Source organism: Zosterops lateralis (genome assembly GCF_965231275.1).
Source record: "Zosterops lateralis genome assembly, chromosome: 3".
NCBI classification, from domain to species: domain Eukaryota; kingdom Metazoa; phylum Chordata; class Aves; order Passeriformes; family Zosteropidae; genus Zosterops; species Zosterops lateralis.
In genome coordinates this window covers 67,291,536-67,317,288 of record NC_139764.1, presented here as the reverse complement: position 1 = coordinate 67,317,288, position 25,753 = coordinate 67,291,536, and the positions used below count along the sequence as shown (strand labels likewise).

Here is a 25,753-nt window from a genome sequence, read left to right as displayed (position 1 = left end):
AAGCAGGTTATGAAAGATCAATCCTGAACAATAAAATTGTAGAATCATTCATAACAATATGACAGCAGCAGAAGTTATTCAGTAAATGTTTCCGGTTAGCACAGGTAAAAGGCTGGATGATCTGTTTATGATGATGATAATGAAATAGCTTCCCACCACAGCAGCCCCTGGAGAGGGGATGTTAAGCAGCAGATAAACGATTCTGGGTGATTCAGATTAGTTGCTAGAAATAAATTTGTCTCAGAAGGTTTACAGAGGTAGCCTTGGAGCTGCTGCTGCATCTAAAGCAGCTCTTGGCCCCTGGGGAAGGACCAAGGACAGGAAGAAGGCTCATACAAGGCTACTATTTGAGAAGGTAAAAAGTAATTACAGGCCAGTTGGATGAGTTTCCAGTATTTTGCAGCGGATAGAACAACCAACATCAGCCTCAATTAATAACTTTTTTCAAAGCTCTGTAATTAAAGTCAATTAACTTGGCTTTAAGGAAAACAGATCCTGTCAAGCTAATTTGATGTAATTTCTTGCAAAAATTACAAGTTTACTTGATAAAGGCAGCATTGTTAACAGTATTACAAATCTAAGTCATTTGACTTGTTCTGTAGGGTATCTTTACTAAGGCTTTGAAGCCTATATGGAGTGTCTCCATCTGTACATAGAGAACAGAACTTCATTGCTGGAGAGCACCATATAAGATCAGGCTAAAACCTTAAACCCATTTTATAGTGAAGTCACTTTTGAGTCCACAATCATATGAGAAGTATTAAAAAGCTGATAAATTAAGGAAACTAAAGTGTAACTGTAAATGGGAAACTATTTACTAGCAAACAAATGGGTTCCTAGTGGGTTCCACAGGCATTGGTGATCATTCTTTTAACTATTTAATAGCCTTATCAGTGACCCGGATTAAAGTTAAGTCATTGTGCTTAGACACGGGACTGGGAACAGCAGAAAACAAACCACAAAAGAACAAGCCTGACACAGAGCAACTGGGGTGTGTAGAAAGATGGGAGAAACCAGTTTAGGTGCTAATATGGCCAAGTACAAAATCACCTTATTAGAATGAAGAAGACAGGCCATACTTACAGGATGAGAGGGAGAGAGAGGACTCTATCCTCCAAAGCAGAGACTGAATATGAGACCTGGGGTCCTGGGAAGCAATCAGCTTGACATGAATTCCCCACGTGTGGCCAAAAGGGCTAATGTGAGCCTCAGCTGTACAAACAAATGAAAATCAGAAGATGAATAGGTAGGTTATGGTGACCCTGTATTTGCTTCTCGTTTCTCTGCTCCATGAATAACGTATCAGGTTCTGCTGCTCCATACAGAAAAACTGCTGGAAAGACTGGAAGAGTGTTCAGGGAAGAGGAATTAAATAACTGAAAACACTGGGCTACAGAAGGCTTTGTTATAAACATAAATCTTACGGGGATTTTTTTTTATTTTGTTCATGGTATAGCAATATTCTTACACTGAATAAATTTGACAACAGCAGACTCTGATCTAGCAAAGCTAGAAATTGCATCAGGACTGAAAATCACTCCAAGCCAGACTGTAGACAGGCCAGTTTGTTCTGCTTATTCAGCAATGATGTTATAGGCAATTAACCAGTAATTAACCCTTTGCATCACAGGTTATGAGGTACTGCCTACCTCTGCAAAGTGGGAGAGTAACCATGCTTGATTCAAAAAGGATGCACATCCATGCAGCTTGGGTTAATTGTTACAAAGGAGGAGTTCCTGCAGGTGAGCTGAGTGGTCACTGCATCACACTGTGCTTTGTGCTGCCACCAAGGAACTCTCCTTCTCCTTCCAGGGTATTAATGGTGGCAGCCTTCCTGTTCACAGCTTACAAAACATCTCTGGGGAAACCTCAGGCTTTTGGGGATGAGGTGCCATCTAAGTACAGATGACACCCAACTGTCCATCTTCTGCAGGATCTGCAGGCAGCCTCTCTCTATTCCCAGCACTTGGATGCACACAAAACCTCACAGTACAAAGCTCCTCACACTGAGGTGCCAAGGAAACCACTTTTAGGAAACTGATGGCTGTTGTTACAGCTCTGCCACTGAGAAAGCACTGTTGGCTCCTTGTTTCAGCAATTCACTTCATCTGCTGCGTGCCATTGGGACCTTGTCCCAGGGATCTGGTTGGGATCTCACCCCAGCACCCCCTGGCCACAGAAGGTGACCGCAGAGAAACCTCAGAGAATTATGCTGTGGAGAAGAGTCCTCCATACCTCAGATATTTCCTCTCCCAAATTAACCCTTTTAGGATGAACTGGTGGACTAGTTATGTTCTTCAAGAAAACAAGTTAGATCCTTTAAGCAGAATGAATGGATATGAGCACTACTCCTGCAGGAACTTCCCAGGTCACTCTGGGAATATATCTGGGAAGATATCTTCGTGTCTTCTCCTTCCCTTTCTGCATGCTGAGGGAACTGCGTGCTGCCAAGAAAGCTTCTGGCTATCTTTTCCAAGGCTGGGGTTGGGCATTTGGGTTCCTGGGGACCATGTGTTCAGCTGGGGCCCTGGTGACCAAATTTGCTTAATCTCACAGCCTGTCAATATTTAAATTTGGTGTTTTTTAATGAGGCAGTACAAGTATTTTCTGCGTGCTGTCTGTCTTAACCTGGGCCTTTGGCCAGGAAGTATTAATCCTATCAATGTGCAGGAGTGGGAAGGCTGGAAGTGTTTGATTTGTGCCAGTGGCTGGCATCATCTCATTTTAAGCTTCTGGAATGAACCCATTTTTGACTGAATGCTGCAGTGTACATTCTGCAAATAAAACAAAATAATCTCAATTACTTGAGCTCAGGACTAGTTCACATATGCCACTCCAGAGATTTAGAAGGCGTTATTTCATGCAAACATCTAATTAAATTTAATTATGGTTCTACAGTTATTTTTATGTTCAACAGGTGGAAAAAAATGTGTTTTTCAAACTTCTGGTTTACGCTCAGTAAGTGATGCCTACTAAAACACAGCATAGTAAAATCTTGGTCATATGTTACAAACATAAAAGAAACAGCCTGTCTTCAGTAAACATGTAGTACAAAGCTTCTGCAGAGGGAATCACAGCACCAAAGTCTGGAAAAATTTTAGGGAGGAAAAAGGTCCGTCCAAGTGTGATGTGTATGTATGTGTACATGTACATGCATTCACATACATGGCAGCACTTCAGTTCTGTTATTCTCAGCATTCCTATCAACAGTTCCCAGGACTCAAAACTGTGACTGGCAACACTTCAGTCACCAATAGAGCAGAAGTTTAGGGAAAGCTGATCAAGGACAAGGTTTTAGAGCTACTAATAAAAGATTAATTAGAGCCTGCAAAAGTACAGTTTGAATTTACGTCTTTATACTTTCTGTCCTCCTGGATGCATTTTCCCCCCTCTTCCTCTGGCACAACCCCAGCTACATCTGACAACATGAGGATGTTAAGCACACATGCAACTATGTTTTTAAACCTTGTAAAAGCTTATGTCAAAAGATGTACCAAGGATCACATAGGCCAGACTCCAGAAACAGAATTTTACAGATGAAGTAACTGTGATAATCTTCCTAACCATAAATGATAAAAACTACAAAGAAGGAAAGAGCTTTAATACATGGATTTAAAAAAATCTGTTTCTGAAATATTGCAAAATAAATCAGATGCAAGGCTTTTCCTTTTATTCTAGACACACAAACACAGAATTAAATGGGAGAATGTGAAACTAACCATCCCATCTGCCTTTGTAATTCTCCCAGACTAGACACAGAAATGCTATGGAATTTAATGCAATGAACCCCAGAAGTGTCACTTTCACAAATCTCAAGAGGCATCATTGACCTGAGGCTGGCTGCAGTTTCTGCCCCAATTCCAGTCTAATGTATTCCAGTCTGACCCTCAAGCGACAGTGCTGCTGGAGAACACGCTAAGAAACAAATGCAGGCAATTGCTTTGACATAATTCTTTTGGACGCAGGCAGATCGAATGTGCTGATGTCAACAGAGACCAGAAAAGAGTTTTATCCAATCTCCTTTCTTCACTGAAGAAAACAATGAGAGGAAACAAAGCACAACCCAAACCCCAGCCAAATACATGCCCACCTCCCAGCAGCAATGCTGATACATGCTGTCTAAGAAAGGGAGAACCAAGATAAACATTTCTAAACGTTTACAAAATGTAAATGCATACACAGCATTTCATTTATAGCTTAAATTTACACAACTTGTGTATATAATTGGCTCTTTACACATAACATCCACGAAACATCTGTCCTATAGAAGATAATAATTTAAAACCCCAGGAACAGCCTAATGCAGTCCTTTATGGCCACAGTACATTCAAAAGAGTTCCTAGCATAGTTCCTCCAACTTAATGTAAACCCCTCTTCCTCCCTTTCTCACATACTTCTAAAATTTAGGGGGCTGCATGGACCTGCTTTCAATATAATCGTCAGGACTACACCTTCCTGCCTTGCCACTCACTTAAATATCCAAGCTCTAGCACACTCTGAGACTGCATAGCTTGAAGTCAGAGAACATTGAGGCAACACTGACTTTTCTGCACAGGGACAGCAAGAAGAGAAGCTACTAGTATTTTTTTCCATGAGAAAGAGGAATTATGGTACGAGACCAGATCAAGGATGCCACAATGTCTATCCTGAGAATAAAAGACTAAGCTGAAGATTTTCTTCTCAATCTGGTGATGTTGCTCCTGAAATGAGCAAAATGAGTAAAAAAGAGGAAGACCTACACATCAATGATACAGTTTTTCAGAACTCACCAGGGAAAATACCAGGGTTGAATGTGGCTGGTCCCCCAACTTTATACAATAAAAACCAAACAAAAAAGCCGATTCCTAAGCTCATTTCCTCCTCTCTTTTACTTCCTCTCTGAAGAAAATAATCCAGCTCTGCTATTTACAGTTTTTCTTTTCTCCCAGTCCTCCAGCTCCTCCCCCATCAGTCCATACAGAAAGATTGTCTGCAATGGTATAATGCAAAAACCAGATGAGATACTTAAGGCTTCCCCTTTCTGTGTGCCTGGAGTGTTTCCAGGAAGAGAAAGTCTTGTGAGGATTCTCACTTTGCTCTTCTGCAGCTACTTGTGTGGGTCACTTTACCACAATAAAAGCCTGCTATCTGTTATCTGACCACGATGGAGAGACAGATAAAGATTACCATTTTTAATGTCCGTAGGAAGTGTGGTTTGAGAGAAGAGTGATCATGTGTAACAGCCACTGAAGCTATTTGATGTGGAACATTAAACCACCCCTACACAAAGTAAAAGCAGACTTTTGTCCTTTGTCTACTGCCCTTTATGTGACCTGCCCCCAGAATGCAGCCACAAGTTGTGGTCCACAATTTGGCTGAGCTTCAGAAGCCACAGAATCTTTTACTCTGTGTTGGGACCTGCATAAGCGTCACAAGGTTCAGGAAATAAGGATTTTAAGGCCACAAATCATCAGGAATTATAAACAATTTAGTAATAAAATCATGGGGTGGTTTGGATTGGAAGGGACCTTAAAGACCGTCTTGTTCCAACCTCTTGCCATGGGCAGGGACACCTTTCACTAGACCAGGTTACTCAAAACCCCACCTATCCTTGCCTTGAACACTTGCAGGGATGGGACATCCACAACTTCTCTGGGCAACCTGCTGCAGTGCCTCACCAGCCTCACAGTAAAGAATTTCTTCCTCATATCTCATCTAGGCCTACCTTGGCCAAGATCTTTATTAATGGCATAGGCAGTGAGATTGAGCACACCCTCAGCAAGCTTGTGGGTGACACCAGGCTGAGTGACGCCATTGACACACTGGAGGGAAGGGATGTCATCCAGAGGGAATTTGACAGGCTTGACAGGTGGGACTGTGCAAACCTTGTGAAATTCAACTAGGCCAAGTGCAAGGTCCTGCACCTGGGTCAGGGCAATCACCAGCATCTGTACAGACTGGAGGATGAAGGAACTGAAAGAAGCCCTGTGGAGAAGTACTTGCGGGTACAGGTGGATGAAAAATTGGATATGAGCTGGCAACATGTGACTCCAGCCCAGAAAGCCAGCTGAATCCTGGGCTGCATCAAAAGCAGCATGGCCAGCATGTCAAGGGAGGTGATTCTGTCCATTTACTCCACTCTTGTGAGATCCCACCAGTTCTGCATCCAGCTCCACGATCCCCAGCACCAGACCTTGAACTTGTTGGAGCAGGTCCAAAGGAGGGCCGTGAAGATGATCAGAGGGATGGAATACCTGTCCTTACGTAGACAAGCTGAGAGTTGGGGTTGTTCAGCATGGAGAATACTCCAGGAAGACCTTAGAACAGTCTTAAAGGAGGCTTATAAGAAACACGAAGAGAGAAACTCTTTACCAGGACCTGTAGTGACTCTTTTTTTAAACCTCAGTTTTCAACTGAAAAAGAGTAGATTTAAACTGGATATGGGAAGAAATGTTTTACAATGAGGGTGGTGAGACATTGAACAGGCTGCCTAGAGAAGTTTTAGGTGTCCCGTTGCTGGAAATGTTTAATGTCAGGTCAGATGGGGCTTTGAGTAACCTGGTCTAGTGGCAGGTGTCCCTGTGCAGGGCAAGAGTGTTGGAGTAGATGAACTTCAAAAGTTCTTCCAATGCAAACAATTCTTTGATTGGTAATTCTGTTACTGAATTGGATTCTCAACTCTGGGATTCCATCACAAAACACATCTGGTGCAGTTCATGAAGCTGGGACTTAATGGTGATGTAAGAGAACATACGGAATATGGATACAAACGCATATCACTGCAAGCAGAGACAAAGAAAGCACATATACTCCAGGATAAAGGCACATGAAGAAGAGGGGATTAAGATACCCACATGGTTCTGTCTAAATGCATGGATGACACAAAACAAAAAGCAAGAACCAAATGCACCCTACCTTTACACTGCCATTTGTATGAAGAGTCAGTCTATTATTTCTTCCACATTGTCAAGCCGTGGTTGTCTGGACAATTGCAGCAGCCGTCATGTAGTTCACACTCACTATCTTTTCAGAGCATGAGAGATCTGATCATCTGCAGTCTTCCAATACTTCCCTCTAAACCTCCTCCTCTGACTCCAGTTTTCAGTCACCGCAGATTATTTGTCGTTTGGTTACTGCAGGCTGTTACAATATTTTTACAAGAGGAAATGTGTGTTCCATACGTAAGAAGACTACACTTACAAGAAATAATGCAGGAAAGTGATCTAATTTCTCTTCTGCTTCCTTCCTTCTGCAGTGTGCTGCACTGAGATGTTTGTTCCAATACACAGATAGCAGTTCAAGGCCAAGATTTTATTTACCCTGATCATACAAAACAAGCCAGCACTTAAATTGCAACTCAAACACCTCAAAAGTTGTTGTGCTCCATTCACATTCATCTAAGTGATTTAGGTAAGTGGGCTTAAAATTTCTCTTTTCAAGGTTATTAAGCCTGTCTTACCCATGGCTGGATATCTGTATGTCAGTGCTATAGATTTAAAACTCCTGTGAATAAAGAACACCTTCCAAAGGTGCAAAAGCAGATCAAGCAGGAAATGTCAGCTCTGAAGTGAACCTTTTAATTTAGGAAGTATGAGGTAGCTTTTTAAGAGAAAACTTTAAAGCATTCTCTTATTTATTACTGGGACTGACAATACATGTATATAATGAATTATAAATTGCCACATGCTACTGCCTCCTGTCTGCAAGCTAAAAGCTGGCAAGAGACTCAATACTGCTACAGGGCCAAATCTGCATCAGGTAAGTTGTTGAATTTGGGAAGTTATGAACACCAGCAGATTCACAAGCTGACCAGTCAGTGCTGACTGCTCAATGCCAAAGTTCTTGAAAAGGGATAAACAGATGGGTCAGGAAAGAAAGAACTGCCTTGGATTGCATAGCTGTAGAAATAATATCTGAGTTCACTTGTTCTCTATCTCCCATGCTGAAAACCATCAGACCGTTAAAACTCCTCACTGTATCCTGCATTTTTTGTGAGGTAACAGGATAAACTCTTTCATATTTACATGTTAGAGAAGTATTTAAAACATAAATAAAATCAAGGGATCCTTCCAAAACTTATGTTTGTTTGTTTATGATGTCAGTAGTGTATTCTTCTGGCGAAGCAATATTGTCTCTGAAATGCAGGAGATTTCCCTACAGCTGGGCTGGAGCCTCTGCTTTATGTTTGCATTTGGGCACTTAAGCATCTTCCCTGAAGATGAAGCATGAAAAATGAGGGTCCATATTTCCTTTTGTATATATATTTTTTCAGAGCAGTTTTTCAGATTTATGCCAGAAGCATAAATGTAAGCAAAAGAAAAGAGTCCCAGCCTTCTCAGCTTCCCAGAACTATATTTTGTATGCTGGTGCTTTTGTTTTCTTGCAAGTTCAGCACTGCTTTAATGGCAGCACCCTGGATTCCCCCTGCCCCCAACAAGTGATACATATTAGTACATCTGTTTTCTCTGTAAAGTCTTTCTGCATTCTTTGCAGGGCACAGGAAGGATGTGGGCTCCTTTTCACATTCAAATGAGGCAAATTAGCCTTTGCCTGGTTCCTTCAGTATAATGCTTATTTTACATTTAAGCGTGAGAAAAAGGGAGGAAATGAACCCCAATATGTTAGGTGGGTTACATGTTCCATTTTGGTGCAAGCCTCACTGAGCCTTGTTTTGTGAACTGCTTTCCACAGGACATGATTTCAGGATGATAGTTTAATTAGTTCAAGAGTGTAATTATGTAAAATGACCAAATAGTCTGCAAAAAGAAATAGCTGCCACAGACACATTAAACACAAGAAAAAGCTGAAAATGCCAACCTGAATCAGCAGGGTTTAGGCAATTCAGGGCTGACCAGTTTGAACGCAGCACTGCAGGAGAAAATCTGAGTGTTCCAGTAGAAACTAAGTTGAACATGATCCAGCAATGCTCCCTTATGGCAAAGGTGATCATCAGCCTCCTGGCTTGCATCAGAAAAAGCACTTCCAGCAGGTTGAGAACTATGATCATTCTCCTGTATTCAGCACTGGTAAGACATGACTGGAGTCTTGGATTCAATTTAGGGATCCCTGAAAATTTGGGGCTCCCTTGTACAGAAGAGATATTAAATTATTTGAGCAGATCCACAAAGGCCACAAAGGGCCACAAAGATGGTTAAGAGTTTAGAGCATCCATCCTACCAGGAAAGGCTGAGAGAGCTGGGACTCTTCAGCCTGGGGAAGGCTCAGGACAATCTTATTCATGTGTATAAATACCACGTGGGAAGCAGTAAATGAGACAAGGCAAGACCTTGCAGTGGTTTCCAGTCACTGGCAATGGGCACAAATTAAAGTACAGGAAATGCTGTTTAAACATGAGAAAAAAATTTTTGTACTGTGAAGGTATTGAACACTGGTGCAGGCTGTCCAGAGAGGCTGTAGTCTCTGTTCCTGGTGATATCCAAACCCCACCTGGATATGACTCTGAGACACCAACTTTAAGTTGGCCCTGGTTTGAGCAGAGGGTTGCAGCAGATGATTTCCAGATGCCCTTTCTAACTGCAGTAGTTTGTGATTCTGTCAGGTCATATAACAACTTGCTGCACTTACAAAAATCCCCTTCTCACTCCTTTTACAAGATAGAGACAAGTGCAACAATTCAGTAAGGTAACAAAAGCGCAGGACAGATTTGCAGGGAAAAGGTGTGGTTCAGATTCCCTCTTTTTTATGCCTGTCTCCAATCCAAGTGGTAAAACTAAGAGAAGGGATGCAAGGAAAAACCAAACAACTGCCTGGTAAACTATGCTTTACCCCAGACAGTTAGCACTTGGTGGAAATTCAGTGCATACTCTTTGCACTACAGCAACTTCTTGCACAGTTAATGCACCTTATGCACAGGGTAACACACTCCACATAGAGAGAACAGAGAATGAAGTAGTCAGGTGCTGTAAATTTACACTCAGCTTTACTGATGGAAATCTCAAGCAACAAGCCCTTAGCTCTGTTGACAGTGTGCCAGGTTTGACAGGTTTTACTGAGAGACCAGGAAGAAGCTTTGACACACCTGCTAATGCATGAAGTGCTTTATCCATCTCGGTTGCTATCCTCATCCACAGTTCTGCAATGCACCAATCTCACAGCAAGCAATGGGGTGTGTCCTTGGTCTAGAGGCTTGTAGGACCCATGTCCCAAATCCCTGTTCTGGTCACAGATTATCCCTTGAAATATGTTACTTGCTGCTGTTCTTGGTTTTCCCCCTGTTCTGACCTGAGGCACATACAATGCACTTTCTCCTCAGCCTATGTGAGCAGAGCCCTGCCATGGCTTTCCACCCTCTCTGTGAGAGCCCCAAAGCCTCCTCTGACACAGAGCAGCAAGAGTTCCTACACCCTCAGAGCTGACACTGGTTCTTAAGACACATGGCTGCACAAAGAACACAACCAGCTATTGTTCTCAACACACCTTTCCCTGCTCCAAAGCCAAAGGCATCCAAACTGATCAGTCTTGCAGCACCACTGTGTGTGTCAGCCTGAACTCCCCTTCACCTTCCATACCCCTCCTTAAAACAGCAGCACAAAGCTCCAACTCAGAGATCTAGAGTAAAAAATATTCCAATCTAGATTTATGTCCAGACATGCCCCAAAGCCTGAGCAGTGTCAGGCTCTAGCTACCTCAAGCAGGAGAAGCAAAAAGGCTACCCAATTGGACACTGATGACTTTAACACTAGTTTACTTAAAAGTGTTGTGCCAAAGAGGTAAGTGGAGGGCCCTGAATAATTCAGAAAGATCTCAAAAATAGTGCAAGTGAAAATACACTTTAGGCATCCTAGGAACAGTCAGTTTCTCTCCACTGAGGCATCCATAGCACTTTTAATCCATAATTTCCATTTTAGCCTGTTAAAATAATGAGATTTATTATTCCTGTCACATGTCCTTTCTGAAGACACTGGGAGGATGTGGGAGAGGCAAGAGAGAAAACTAGTTATCAGTCACCACTTGCCAAGAGTAGATTAGGCACTCAAGAGTTATATGTTCATGTATAAATGACTCAAGGGAGTTTCATTTATTCCTTTTCTCCTAGCTTATATCTTTTTCTTCCTGTCCTGCAGCCCTTGTTCCCACTGCTCTCAGTCACCACCTGCCTGCAGCAGACAAGTTGTACAGTAGCAAACAATTCTGAATTTTCCCCCCTTTCATCATGAGAATTCATTTGGATTCTCTTTCCCAGACCTCAGAGCATGCCTGATTCCTGGGAGAAGAACAGAAAACAAGAATAGAGTTAATCTTTAGCAACATGATAAAAATCACTCTCTCACACAGACAACTGGAGAGGGATTTCAACAGAGCTGTTGTGCCAAGCACCTGATAGCAAAACCTGAAACTGTTGCCAACCCACACCTTCCTGCTTGCAGACACAGCTCAGTCAGTCTCTCCCCAGTACTCCCACTCTTCTACCAAAATCTAAGTCACCACTGAAAAAACCCTCTCACCAAAATGAGAGGCCACTCTTTCTGTAACAAAGACACAAGCACCGCCACATTACAGGCAGGGTCACCTTGTCTCTCTTTCTATTTTTTTTTTAATTCAAAAGATAGTTGTGAAAAGCACATTAAACAATCAGATTGGAGAGATAGCATAGGAGGACAGGACACACGGGGATTTCATGGCTTTGGTGCAATTTAAGAAGCCAACAAGGAGCAGGCAGGTGAGCTGAGCAGCTGGGAAGGGAGGGGAGGAGGGGGCAGCAGGAGATGTGGAAAGAGCTCTGGGCAGCTCACTCTCCCAAAGCCAGAGTGCCAGCTGGAAGCTACATGTTGCGTGTGGGCTGTGAGTATAACAGAGGAGATGAGCCTTTAGGGGAGGAGCTGTCTGATAAATCATTAATGAATGAAAATATGAAGTAATCAGCCTGCCTGGGAGGCAGAATCATCTAATGATGAGGATGATGGACTATGAAGCAGGAGATGAGGTTCCTATCTCACCCGCAAGACCACTGGCACACAAGCTCCTTTTCCTGTGAGTAAGAATATACAGCTGCTTTCTTACACTGAAGGGCTCCTCTCTTAAAATCAACACAGACCACCCTCCCTCCTCCAACCTAGTGATAATAAAATTTACAGCATCCTTTATAGAAACTGCACCCCCAGCTTCTCTTTTATTGCAGACAGTGCACAAAGAACTAATATCCCTTCTCAGAGATGGTCTTCACTAAATCAGATTTTTTTCAAAGCAATAACAAACCCAAGACCTTTCAGCAGCACCAGTGGCATTTAATTTTAAATCGATTAACTACACACACAGTACTAATTACCCATGGGTGGGTTTTTTTCTTTTTAGCAATCAGACTACTGGCTGAAAATGTAATGGTACGTCTCTGTGTGAACAGGGACACTCTGCTTTCTCTGTGCTCTCTGAAACGAAGAGGAAAACGCTTGAGAAATGATGTTTAAAGGGGCATTTGTGTTTATGGGGATAGCTGCAGGGGCACCAGACACATGCAGCCAGAAAGTGATGAGGTTGATAGGGGAAGGGGCAGAAGGTTAGCACAGCTTCTTTTGCACAAAGACCTAGCAGAACTTGTCATGCTGCACAAAATCAATACAGCCCTTGCATGAAAAAGCAATTGTCCAGTTGGTACAGTTCTCAGGCTTATTTAGAAAGATGCTCACAAAGGTGATTCTTGATTTTTATGAAATCTTTAACTGCCCTCTTTCCTCCGTCTTAAGATCGCTGAACATTCAAGGGTACTGCTTTAAAATAGTATTACTCTAAAATAAACACAACCAGGGATATTTTTTTAAAATAAACACCAAAGACACACATGGTACAAATTGACACCACCTAATGTTGGCACATTTTGTGGGGTGAGAGGTGCAAGGGATTTATTGTCCAATGTACTTAAAACGTGATTTTCCAGAGTGAATAGATTGCAGAAGAAACCATAAATTGAAGACATATATGGCCATGACAGAGACTATGTTTATAGAAACTCAAACAAGCATCTGAGCAGATCTGTGGTTTTTAGCTACATACTTCTTTGTGGTGTTGAAGTCCAGGTTAATTATTCTGCCAAACATCGCTGAGCCACAACAAGTCTATTACAGTTTATGGAAGAACCTGCTCAGGCAATTTTACAAGGAAATTGCCTGTGCCTAATCTAATTGCTAAGAAGTAGCTAAAATTACATTAGTCCTGGAAAGACTAAGAAAGAAACAGGAAGCTCCAAAAGGTTCAAGAGGCATCACAAGGCTGTTCCTGTAAATCACAGCATTGCAGATTTGAGGATGAGATCCCTGGAGAGGCTCCCAGTCACAGTCAGACACTGTTTTTCACCCAGAATAAACATAACACAGGTGAGATGACTTACAGCACATAAAAGTATGATTTCTCACATACTTAAGCCTTCTTCTCGTTACTGAATATATTTACATAATAAGCGGGGTTTGGAAATTACCCACTGATGAGATAATACAGATTTAAATGATCTGCAGTGTGAGTTTCTTCTACTTGCAAGCTTTATCAGCCCTTGCAAAAGATTTAACTGGGCTCCATTGAAGAATCCTATTCCTCAAGATTTTGTTTAATCATAAGATAAGCAACCTATAAAATTTAACAAATCAATTAGGATGGCTTAGATGTTTCCAGACTCTTGCAGGGTACTAGTATGCAGTATCAGAAGGAATGATTTCTGTAAGTTACAGAAAGTTTAATTGGAGGTTGCTGGAGGTATCAAGCAAGTGACTTGTCAAGCTTGTTAACACAGTAAATGTGCCATTACCTGCCACATAATCACAAAAATACCTGTGGAGAGTCACTTACTAGTTTATGTTTTGCCAAACTAACCAAGAACAGATTTCTGACAGCACTAACAGCTTCTTTGACACTTTGCATGAGCCACCATGATTTCAAGTGGCATACAGCCTGTTGTTCTGCTCATGTGTTCTGGGTTAAAAATAAAAGAAAAAAAGAAAAAGATTTTAAAAAATCAGCTCCCTTTACACTCCCCCACCCCACTGACACAGAGGAGCCTAGGGCAGATGACCTGGACTCAAACTGGTTAAACACAAGAAAGGGCAAATTGCAAGCAGACAAAGCGAGCTCCAAGGGCACTTCTCTCAGACTCACAGTTTTCTGGTACTTCAACCCTGACTTGCAGAGCATATTAAATTTGCTGTTCTCACTGTCCACTATCGTTAGAGATCTGTCCATCAAAAACTAGATTTCTATGAGAGCTGGTTAAAAACCTGAAGAAAATATACAACTAATTGCCAGCTGTGCCTAGGGTATCTTCTTCCTCCACCCTGGAACAGGAAAATGGTTTTATATTTTTTATTGTGTTTTTACCTGTATTTTGTTTGTTTGTTTGTTTATTTCATTTTTCTTTTCTTGTGTTAAATAGTTAAGGAGAGTTCTTGTCTGGATGACAACTAGAAGCATCTCCAACCCAGTGGAGCCTAAAGCCACACCATAAAGCTCCTGGAACTTGTCCCAGACATAAGAGACTCAAAAGAGCATAGCAAGACATTGACTACATTCAAGAGTAGCTTCAAAAAGAGGAGAAATATTCTTGGCAAAAAAAATACCCTGAAAATTGCTGGTTACAGTGGAAGGAGAACAGTGCTGATAATTTGACACAAAAATTCTCCACACAGCAGCACTCTTACAGCTCCTACTAAAGCAGGAGGGTTGGCCTGCAACGGTACTGCACTCTCATAGTATTAAGTAAGAGTTTTCTTAGAGAAGAAGAGGTGGTTAAAAGTGACAGCTTAGGAACTTGTTATATCTTTAACCAGAAGCACAACTGGGGAAATATTTAATACATTAATAGAAACTATTGATGTTAACAGAAATACTTCAATTAGAAGACCCCTACAATACAAATGACTTTCAGTGCTGACAAAACAAACAAACATCAAAACAAACCCCATCATTTTCTTTTGATTTCTGTAAACTCTGAAGTGCTGTAAAAGGGGTCTTGCAACACCAGAGCAATAGTCTGTGTTTCCCACAGAATTTAAAATTCAGGTCTCACATAGATTCACCCAAATCACACATGCAGAAAAGTATGGATAAAAGCAGATGCAAGTTGTGGGACCTTAACTGGATGGTAAAGCAAACTAACAAAACTGATGTGAACATGAGCTCCTCCCAAAGACCACTGGCTGTGCACAGCAAGCAGCTCAAGTGCTTCCTCTCTCTGCCTGGAAATGGAGCTCCTTCCTCAGAGCTCTTCCCAACATCCATCCACCTTTCTCAAGTGTTTTCAAGCTGGGCTGCTTTTGGCCTGCTATGTAATACATAGTTCCTTTGCACACTGCTGCAAGAGATGTTAGATGAAGAGTGCTACGCCAAGAGTGCTGAGCATAAACCATGTGAAACAGCTCAGAGCACAGCAGGAGCTGCAGTTCTGTGCAGGATTTGCTATTGCTGACAGCAGCCAACGGCATATTCCACGTGCATGACCAGACAAGGAGCTGTGTCTGGACACCACCTACACCACATGTACAGGGTAACACAAATAGAAGGCACATGCTGCACTAACACAGAAATGGTGAATATCTAAGTATCGACACGTAAAAATTCTGTTTTACATTGGTAATGTAGCTTGTGACTTCAGCATGCTCTTATTTCCTTGGGGTGAGCAAAAGGCTGTTGCAAACAGCCTTGTAGTTCAAAACAAACTTTCCTTCTGCTTTGTCAGCTTTGATTAGTGCTCTCTCTCTCTCATCTGAAACATTTGGCTTATACACAGTCTAATCTAAAAAAGAAAATGAAGTAATATACTGTAGTTTACAACTGTGCCTGATAATCCCCCAACACTATATAATGACATACAGGAAAGCCAGTGGTTAAACTCAAACTAAGCCTCCCTGTGTAATTACAGTCAGAGGGCAAAACTTAAGAGAAAAAGCATTTAAAAAAAACAAATGGAATGATCCTGGGTTTCTACAAATGCATTTAGCAGATACCAAAATGGTCATAATGGGTATCTTAAAAATAGGGCATTGCATTGTCTTCCCTGTCAAAAAATATGCCCCTTCACTTGTATACAAATTTGTTTCCCTGTGTTTTGACACATTCGGCATAATGACCATGGTAAAAAACAATGAAAGTCTACAGCATCTATCAGCTGTCAGTCCCTGCTTTCTGTATGTCTAAGCATGTATTTTGAGATACCCTGTTCTATAGATAGAGCAAAATTTCCTTTAACAGATCTTTCATCAGCCTCTGCCTGACAAGAATAAAGACATGTAGTGGCCTAAATATTTCTCATCAGAGGATGTAAATGGAAGGAAATAGGGAAAAAGGGGATTATGTTTGATAGTAAATGGCATGCAGACACACACTAATTCCCTAATATTGAGGAATTAGCAGAGGAGGAAAAAATGGACAAAAACTCTTAAGTGTCACGCACAAGCAACAAATATCATGGAAAATGAGGACTTCCTCAGACTGATGGTTCTGTCTAATTACAGCTAACCAGGTTCAGCACCCTCAGTAACAGATGCTGGTGACTGATGCAATCACTAGCTTAAAGCATACTGTACTTCAATTTGGTGTAAATCCCCACTAAAGAAAAAGACAAACTTTCAACTTTTGATAAGCAGCAAAAGAGGACAAGGGATGACCCCAAATCCTGTTTCCATAGTGTACAACTGAATTTTTTTTCACATAGAGTCTTCTTTCTATGTAGCATCTTAACTGCATGAATGGGAATGTTTGCTAACCAGGGATCAAAGCAGTTAACATTTCAGATCCTATTTAACATCTCTATCTATTTTTAACTAATAATTTTACAAAGAACCTAAAATGTCTAATGCTATTTTTATCCTTCTACCTGTAAAGTCACTACCTTTAGTTATCATGATTTTGCAGAAAACAAAACACAAGGTAAGAAATGCAATTCGATTAAATAACAGCACAAAACTTATGCCAGTAAATCAATACTATCTGAAATTACAGAATCACACAGAATTAGATTGGAAAAGAGCTCTGAGATCGTCGTGTCCAACCTATGACCAAGCACCACCATGTCAATTAGATCATGCCACTAAGTGCCACACCCAGTCTTTCCTTAAACACTGCCAGGGACAGTGACTCCAGCCCATTCCAATGCCCAATCACCCCTTCTGGGAAGAAATTCATCCTAATGTCCAACCTAAGGCTTCCCTGGTGCAGCTTAAGGCTATATCCTCTCATCCTATGGCTTGTTGCCTGGAAGAAGAGGCTGACCCCTACTTGGCTGTAACTTCCTTTCAGGTAGTTTCAGAGAGTGGTAAGGTCCCTTCTGAGCCTCCTTTTCTCCAGGCTGAACAACCCTAGCTCCCTCAGCTGCTCCTCATGTGACAGGTGTTCCACACCTTACTGTCACTATCCTCAACTCTACAGTCTAAAAGTTCCCTAATATGCAAAGCCTCCTCTCCTCCCTTTCCTGTCCCTTCTGAAGAGCTTGTAGCCATCCATTGCAGCACTCCAGCCATGCAAGCCATCCCACCATGTTTCCAGGATGGTAACTATGTCATAGCTTTCCTGGAAGACTTTTACAGGATTCAACACCACCTTGTAAGATTAGGAAGACTAGTGCTCAGCACAGCATTCAAAACCCTTGCAGAATGAGACAGATTTTATATTTTTCACTACTACCGTTGCACAACATGATCAAGGATGCACACAACATTTGAGACTTTTCAAGCTTTTGCCAGAGGGAAAATTTCAGTGCAGACTTCTCCCTGTCTTGTAATACTAAATGGGCTGGGCAGGAGTGACATTTACACAGTTGAATCTTTTATTATTTTCTCTTCTTAAAAACAATAGCAGTAATATGACTTTCTGTATTAGGCAGACTCCTATAGGTGGGTGCTGAACAGGTATAAAGGTCACCAGGACAAAATGCTATTTATGAGAAGGCTTTATAAACCTCAGTTAGCTCTGAGGTTTTCAGAGCCAACACAAACTTGTCATGAATTTAAACTCACTGGATATTTTCTAAAAATCACCACTGGTGAGTTCCCTGATATGTGTCTTGGGAAGAGATGACTATTCCAGACCAGTGGAGGCTGCAGAGGACCCCTTGGAGCCCATAAATGTTGTTTCCCATTGCTTAGCAGGGCAGCTGCAGAATGGTGTGGAGCACTCCCTAAAACAGAGCTTTCCACCTCAGCTAATGGAATGTGACACCTCAAGCAGCAATCTCCCCCATCACGGAGCACTGGCTTTCAGGATCCACCCATCTTAATTTTTATTTTGGAATGGGTATCGTGATACAGCACTGCAGGCATTCTCAAGACTCTCATTAATGCATCATCTTTACACTAGTTTCTGTTCTTGATTTTTCTGGGTTGCGTCCAAGGTTTTCTTTTATCTTTGAGCTTAGCAGAATGATAATATAAATAACTCAATGTCCAAAAATATTCTGCTTTGGTAATCTGCAGTGAGATCTCTCCTCCTCTTCGTGATCCTTTATATGCAGTTTCATTATATTTGTGTCAGATGAGCATTTAAATGAGAAGGAGATGTAATGAGAGATGAAGAACTAGAGCAGTCTGCTTATGCTATGAGGTGGAAACAGACACACTTGCACCTGGAGATCCATACCAACCCTTATTGAAGGGATCACTTGCCTACACACAATATATTTAGTGCCCAACATAAAGCTTCACAAATAGCACAGAAAGATCTCCTAAACAAATCCCATAATAATTAAATCCTGATACCACAGCATCTCCTGTATCACATACACATGTGCATTCTTTCCTCCACTTAGTTTCAGCAACTTCCACTGAGCCTGGCTGATAAAATAATCTCTCAAATGACTGTAACTCTAAAATCTATTAAATCCATGAAGTATTGATGAGGCAGAATTAATGCTGAGAAAATTACTTTAACTATCTCCCTCCTCCTGTATTTCATAAAAGGAACTATAAGAAGAAAAGCAGTGCCATGGCTTGGACTGCAAAATACAGCACACTTGGGTCAGAAAAATCTACGTCTGTCTGCATGCCTTAAATTCTACCTATAGATCTATTTGTCATTACAACACTTACTCCTCTAGTAAGAGTAATATCCACAAAAATGGCCTTATTGGATGCCCAGAGATCATGCTCTCTTTTCCTTTTATTCACAGCTATGATCGGTGTCTTGCACACAGCATTATTAGGCTCTCTCTAGAGTGTTCCTCATTCCCTATGCTGCAGGGCTCATTAGCTGTGAGTTGAGAGCATTACCTACTAAGACCCTGTTGCTGCCTGATTATAAACTTGGCACAAACAGACCCAAGTTTGGCAATATTCTCCATGCTGGGTGTCTGCTGGGAAGCTTTTTTCCCCCCTTGCTTTGTTGCTGTTTTGGATTTTTGGCATGACGTCAGCCAAAATTTTTCAAGTTAATTCTGAAGCAAGGCATGGGAAACTGGAGTGATTTATTCATGTGAAAAGCTTCTAGTCACTCTTTGAACAACTTAAGAGGTTTTGTGATTTGGACCATAAACTTGCAAAGCGCCAAGGCAAAATCTTTGTGTTTTGATCTCTGCAGAAAACCCCCAAACATGACTAAATTACTAACCTCTTAAAAAATAAATCTTAATTTGCATGAGCTCACTAAGGAGGTGATGCTTCCTAGCAACTAAATTCCCTGGAGATCCCACCTACAATGCTCCAGGATCCCACGACCAGTTGGGTGACACCTGCCTGCTTGAAGCTGCAGTTACACTGTAAGTGATCAGAGCTAGTCATGAGAGCAGCTACAAGGCTGTTCCATACCTAATTCTGAGCTCCTAAAGGGTGGGAGGGCCCTCTCTCAGGTATGTGTTTGTATGCAGTTCTCTGCAGGGGAGGAAGGGGAACATGAGGTGTGAAACATGCTCCTGTGATGGAACAAGAGCTTTTGTATCAACTGCACCAATGCACACACAGAAAAGAGCAACACTGATTAACACTCCCTAAAGCAAGATCTGAATTTTCAAAATGTAATGTTTTTCTTTTAGCAGAGCAACTGGAAGCCTTATTATCTAGATTTAAAAAACCCAAAACCACAATCAATTTAGCACTTGCTAAACCCTATCATGGATATTCAAGCTGCTGTAGCATCATGACCCACTGCAAACATCTTTGCCATTGAGCCAGCCAAGAGAGCTGGGAAATACAGCTGTGTGAAGTCCTCTGCTCCATCTGCTGTTTTAATTGTCCTTCCCTATTTCTTCTCCAGTGGCTACAGTGTGAGACATCCACATAGATGGCCCACAGATCAACTCTCTTTTGCTGAGTAATTCTAACAATTGGATCACCTCAAACTTTGGGGGGAGGGCAGGGGGGAGGAAGGGAAAAAAAAGCTATATTAAATGAATTACCAGTGAAATGTAGGAAAATTACAGAGACAGACACAAAGATCTCTTCTGCAGGAGAGTGGAACGTAACCTTGCTCTGTAGGGTTATCTGATTTAATAAACTGAACACAAGTATAACAATGCTTCATAGAGAGAAGACTAAATCCAATCAGGTTGGGACTGGACACATGCAGTTCTGGGCAAGGGACAAACCACATTCCTTAGAAATCTTATGGACCAGATTTAACATTTACTACACCCAGCAGCATCTACATTCACATCTGAACAGATTAGACTGGAAGAAAAGAAACAGACTAAAATTGAAGGAATTACAAGCACAGCATAGCAAATCTTGGTAAGCCCTATATATATCAAAATGTTCAAGCATTTCCCACACTTTCCTTCCTAAGGAGAAAGATAATCTTCAGCCCATAGGAAGAGATAATGAAGATATGCAATAGAAGAACACTATGAGGCACATCAGTGCCCAAATGAATGACTTCAGAAAACTAAAAGCTGCCAGAAATAGGACCAAAGCACACCAGGTCAGCTCTAATTACAGAGAACAGCTAATGACTTGGGCAAATCCTCTTGTGGGTATGGCAGAGTACAGGTAATAAAGCAAAAGTCCCAGTAGGTTATTTTTGTAGTGAGAGCACAGATAATACATAGTTGCTCTGTAACACTTTCTGTCAGAAACCTGACATGTGTGAAGAATTACAAAGAGAAATGCAATAGCATTTTTGGTAGACATAAGGGATATAAATAATTGTACCATACAAATTGGACACCCAGGAATACAGAGGGCATCACAGTCTTTCTAAATGCAAATAAATTTACTATGTGTAGAGATGCTGAAAATTTGGTTTTATATAATTTCTTAAAATCAAAGGAGCCATTACCTGTTATCTTTTTTTTTTTAATAAAGAGAGAAGAAAAACCTGACTGTTCTAATAGGGGAAAAAAACCCAAAATAGCAGATGAGTGTATTAGCAGAAATCCAAGTTTTCCCTGATATATCTGAGCTACTGATATAACAACTGAATACATCATTTAAGGTGTGCAGTTGCTTCTAGTCTATGGAGAGATGTGCAAACAGAAGCAAAGCATCTCAGATTTCAGCTGAAACATCAAAAAGACCTCAGCTTGGGAAGGTATCCCTACCTAAATTCAGAGGGAAAAGAACCATGGCCTCCCAGGCCCTAAGATACACATTCAACATCAAGGCCTGTGTTTGAAACACTCACAGCTTTTCTGTGAAGAGGAAATTGACAAATACTCAGTTGCACACCTGGCACAGAAAGATGCAGGTCAGGTTCATGGTACAGCAGTCCCTCGATTCACTTCACAGCTTTATCCTCCCCTGATCTTGATGGCTGTAACCAGCTGCAGGGACAGGGACAGAACCCCAAACTGTACAGCATAAGTCATGCTTAGAAATACAAAAAAAAAAAAATGTTATGAAAGGCAAGAGTTTCAAGGGGAGTGTGGACTGGCAAAGAGCAGTGTGACTGTGGGAAAAAATACAAGAGAGATCACCCCAAGGTTTTCTGTCCTACATCAGTCAGGCCTCTTGTGACTCCTTGTGATGTGGAAGGGTGGCCATTTGTGACTGCCCTCCAATGCTCTGTTCAATGCAAACCTACAGTGCCACACGAATATCTGCTCTGACATCCACCAGGCTGCTTTACAGAAATCTCATCAAATGAAGGGTCTTCTCACACTGTCATCAGCTTAGCTGAGGGAGTTTTAAATTCAGCCAAGATTCCCCTCCCAGCATTCAAGTATACGTCTCTAATCAGCTCTTAAATCCATTATGAATTTTTGATCTAGAGGCTGCATGACCTTTTCTAGGACTTTGATACAAGATGAATAAATAACTGCTGAGCCTCTGAGCTATGTCAAGATAAATTCAAAACGTCCTCTTGATGTCCAGTACTTCTTGGATTCAGTAGGTTAGGGACAACCTACTGGGACAACCTAGGCTGGGAAAAACTGTTTCCTTATCTTGTATTTTTTGCAATTATTTTTAAACTCTCTGGAAATTTGTAATGCCATAGGCAAACATACAGTGGGGTTAAAGGAATTTCAGAGATCCTTACATATGAGAACTCAAGGCCCCTGATTATTCTACCTCAAAATAAGATGTTGCAAACAGTTTGAAGTGGGAAGAGTGAAAAGAACAGCTGTGAAAACAAACAAAATTTGCACTCTGTTTATGTATTTTAAAACAAATTTTAGAGCAAAGTCCTGGAGCACAAACCCAGCTCCAGAATGACTTGAAAAAATCCCAGGATGCTTACAACCCAGCAGTGAGAAGACCTCTTTTCAATGACTTACATCACTGTAAGCACATGAGGAAAGCTGGCAGTTTTGTCAGCTAATCCTCTTCCACATTTCAAATTTCAACCAAGTCAAGCAGCCCTGCTCTTCAAGTCTGAACATCAATTACAGGTTGAGAAACACTGCCCAACTAGAACCTCTGTGAACCAGATTGTGGTCTGGTTTTTTTCCCCCACTAGCAAGTTTACTGCATCTGCATGACACCACATTTTTGTGGAGCCACATGAGGCAACTTTCCTGATTTTGAGGTCTTCTTCAAGATTTCCCTGTCACATGCAGAGAAGATGCAGTTTGCACTGATGGACAGCAAACAACAGCAAGAAGCAAAAAGAAAGCACTTTTTTCACTCTGAGGATGGTCAGACATAACAGATGCCCAGAAGGGCTGTAAAATTTCCAGCCAGCTGGAATTTTGAAAATCAAGGCCCTGAGCAACCTGACCTAATAGGACCTGTTTCAAGTGGGAGTTTGGACAAGACAACAGCTTGTACAAGTTTCTTGGCAGTTTTGTGGCAGTTTTTTCCACCAGGATTTTTCCATATCTAAAGAAGCATGCCTCTTCTGTCACTATCCCTTTGCTGCACTTGAACTATGCTCTTTACTAAGGTCAGCCATGGAGACTAGATTGGCCTCAGCTGAAACATCTTTGAAGGGAAATAAAAACCCAACTATCTGACTACCAGGTCGGCTGATACACATTTTTTTCCTTGGTGGTACATAGCATCGCTATTTCCAAATAGTGATCCTCTTTCACCTGTGGACTTTGTCACATCCCCACACAAAGCTCAGCCAATCTCTAAGGGAGGACACTGGACAACTTTTAGGACCAAAGTATCAGTACTACCACTAAAAAGAGAACCAGATATAGATTCTACCCTCTTTTGTAGTAAAGTCACAAAGTTTTGTGGAATTCACCACAAAATCTCATGGACTATTGAACTCATGCTCTGATCTGTAGCCCTACAAACAAATTCTAGTTAAAAAAATAGTTGTTTATATTTCTCATAGGGATATATATACAAACTTATAACATGCACAATTGTCAGGAAAGTTGATCTAAAGAGAGAAAATTATTTAAAGGAATAAACTGCAGTAGGATTTACCCAGGTACAACTGTGCAGGAATTTTTCATGTGTTTGGCCAGCTTCTTTGTGAAATTCTGGGCTTGACTTTCCTATCTTTTTCTGTCTCTAAGAATAAATGTTCTGCAGAAGGGTAAGTGATCTACATTTAAACATCTGCTAGCTAGCCCAGATCTTTCTATATGATGTAACAACATCTGGGGGTTTTTAAATGGTAGACAAGAACAAGTGTTCTCACAAAGCCAGTCTTTAATTTTCAGTTTTCTACCCTGCAGGCTATCTGACTCTTAAGTCTTCTGCCAGTGGAGAATAAGTCAGTTTTCATCTGCAATCTGCACATTCTGCCTAGAGAAAAAGCACCAGCCCAATACCCTGCTTGGCCAAGGGGAAGCAGGGACACAGTCTTCTGCTGACATGTTTCTTTTCCCAAGGGTGATTGATTGGTTCTATTCAGAACTGTGTGTACTCACAATCTTCTAGAGGGAAAAGCAAGATGAGCCCACGAACTGCTGCCTTTACTTTTTACAGGTTGGAAGAGCTTTCTCTGAATTACTTCCCTCTAGTTCGGACATGTCACTAATTACCTCTCTTCTCTCTCTCTCTCTCTCTCTCTCTCTCTCCTACTTCAGAGTGGTGCAGCTCAGCAGCACAGACACGTGATGTGCCATATTCCCAGAGCCCTGAGGACCAGAGAGGTCTGTTGGAAGCTGATGACTCTGGAAGTGTTGCATACAGTAGCCAGACAAGCAGAGAAGCTTGTTGTCTGGTATGGAAAGGAGGGATAGGAAAACTGGTATAGCACACAGTAACTATCTCCTTATCTCAGACATAAGCAAACCACCCTAGTTCCATATGGCAAGGGTGTCAGTCAGATATTCTGGGAAGAGATGGAAAGATTGTAGAGTGACTGGATACCCCCACCACTCTGGGAAATACATGCTCCCTCTGCATTACTTTTGCTCTCCATCTTTTATACAGCTAGTATGCTTTTTTTGTACCCTTCGTTTTTAAACTAGGCCTTTTTATTTCTTCTACTCTAGGTTTTAGCTCAACCACTCTTCAGCAGAATGGAACAGCTACAAACACAATAAGCAGATGCCACTGGAGCAAATGAAAACACATTCCTCGCCCTGAGGCCCAGCATGCTGTTCTCTGTCAATGCTTCTCATACTGCGAATCTCCGTACCAGAGAAAGAACACATATAATCAAATATATCTTTATATTTTCCAGAGCTGAAAAATAAAATTAAAACTGAAAAAAGCTAAAACAATCTTTACGAAATTCTCATTGAAAGCCAAAATTGATCAAGGCAGCACAACTTACCACAATTTCCCCCCCAACAGAGCAAGTTTACATTCACCACATTTCCTCACAAATGGCTCGAAAACATGCCCTGTAAAACAAGAGAGAAGGGAAAAAAAAATAAGTGACTGGAACACCAAAAAATTATGTTATACTTTTTTCTCTCTCTACTAACATTTATCACCAACTTCCACCATTTTTCCTGGTTTAGGGAAGGAGGTAATTGGATCCAAACCTTCACAACTAATTATTGAATTCCACTGGTATTATGCAAAATATTAGAATAATTGCAGGACTCCCTCAGACTGCTCAGACACGTCACTGTCACTGACATGATGGCTATTCAGACTTCAGGGAGACAAGGTCAACAACATGAAACGCGCAGCAGCACACAGCAAGCGTGCCAATTATTTTAGATCCAACCCTAAAAAAATCGGTCAAGCCAGTATCTCAGTCATTTTGTTTTAGCAAACTGGTTTTGGAATTGGATGCACGTAGTTTCGTGACAGCCTCCTTGTTTGAAAACTACACAAAGGGAAAAAAGGGGTTGTGCCACACTTCATTTTTAGACTGTATTAATTACTCGGCATTCTCTAGGAGAACAAAGAGGGAGAAGAAGGAAGCCAACACAATATCCAGCTTGACACACACTAGGGCCCATTTGAAGAAGATGGAGAGCAAAAGTGACAAATGCCATAATTTTGCCGACCCTGAGTAAATTTCAAATGACAGCTAAGCCTTATTTCTCCTT

General features: G+C 41.4%; 1 protein-coding gene across 4 annotated transcripts in view; it reads right to left on the bottom strand.

Annotated features, from left to right (window-relative positions):
* The window catches only part of FYN (FYN proto-oncogene, Src family tyrosine kinase), a 138,552-nt gene that overhangs the window by 52,099 nt on the left and 60,700 nt on the right, over positions 1–25,753 (bottom strand). For 3 of the 4 annotated variants that reach the window (XM_083858451.1, XM_083858453.1, XM_083858454.1), the window contains exons 2-3: positions 25,024–25,093; positions 1,084–1,212 (exon numbers count right to left, since the gene is read on the bottom strand). The gene's annotated coding sequence lies outside the window, so the exon portion shown is untranslated. The remainder of the gene's footprint in view (positions 1–1,083; positions 1,213–25,023; positions 25,094–25,753) is intronic. The other variant, XM_083858452.1, reaches the window with a different exon arrangement.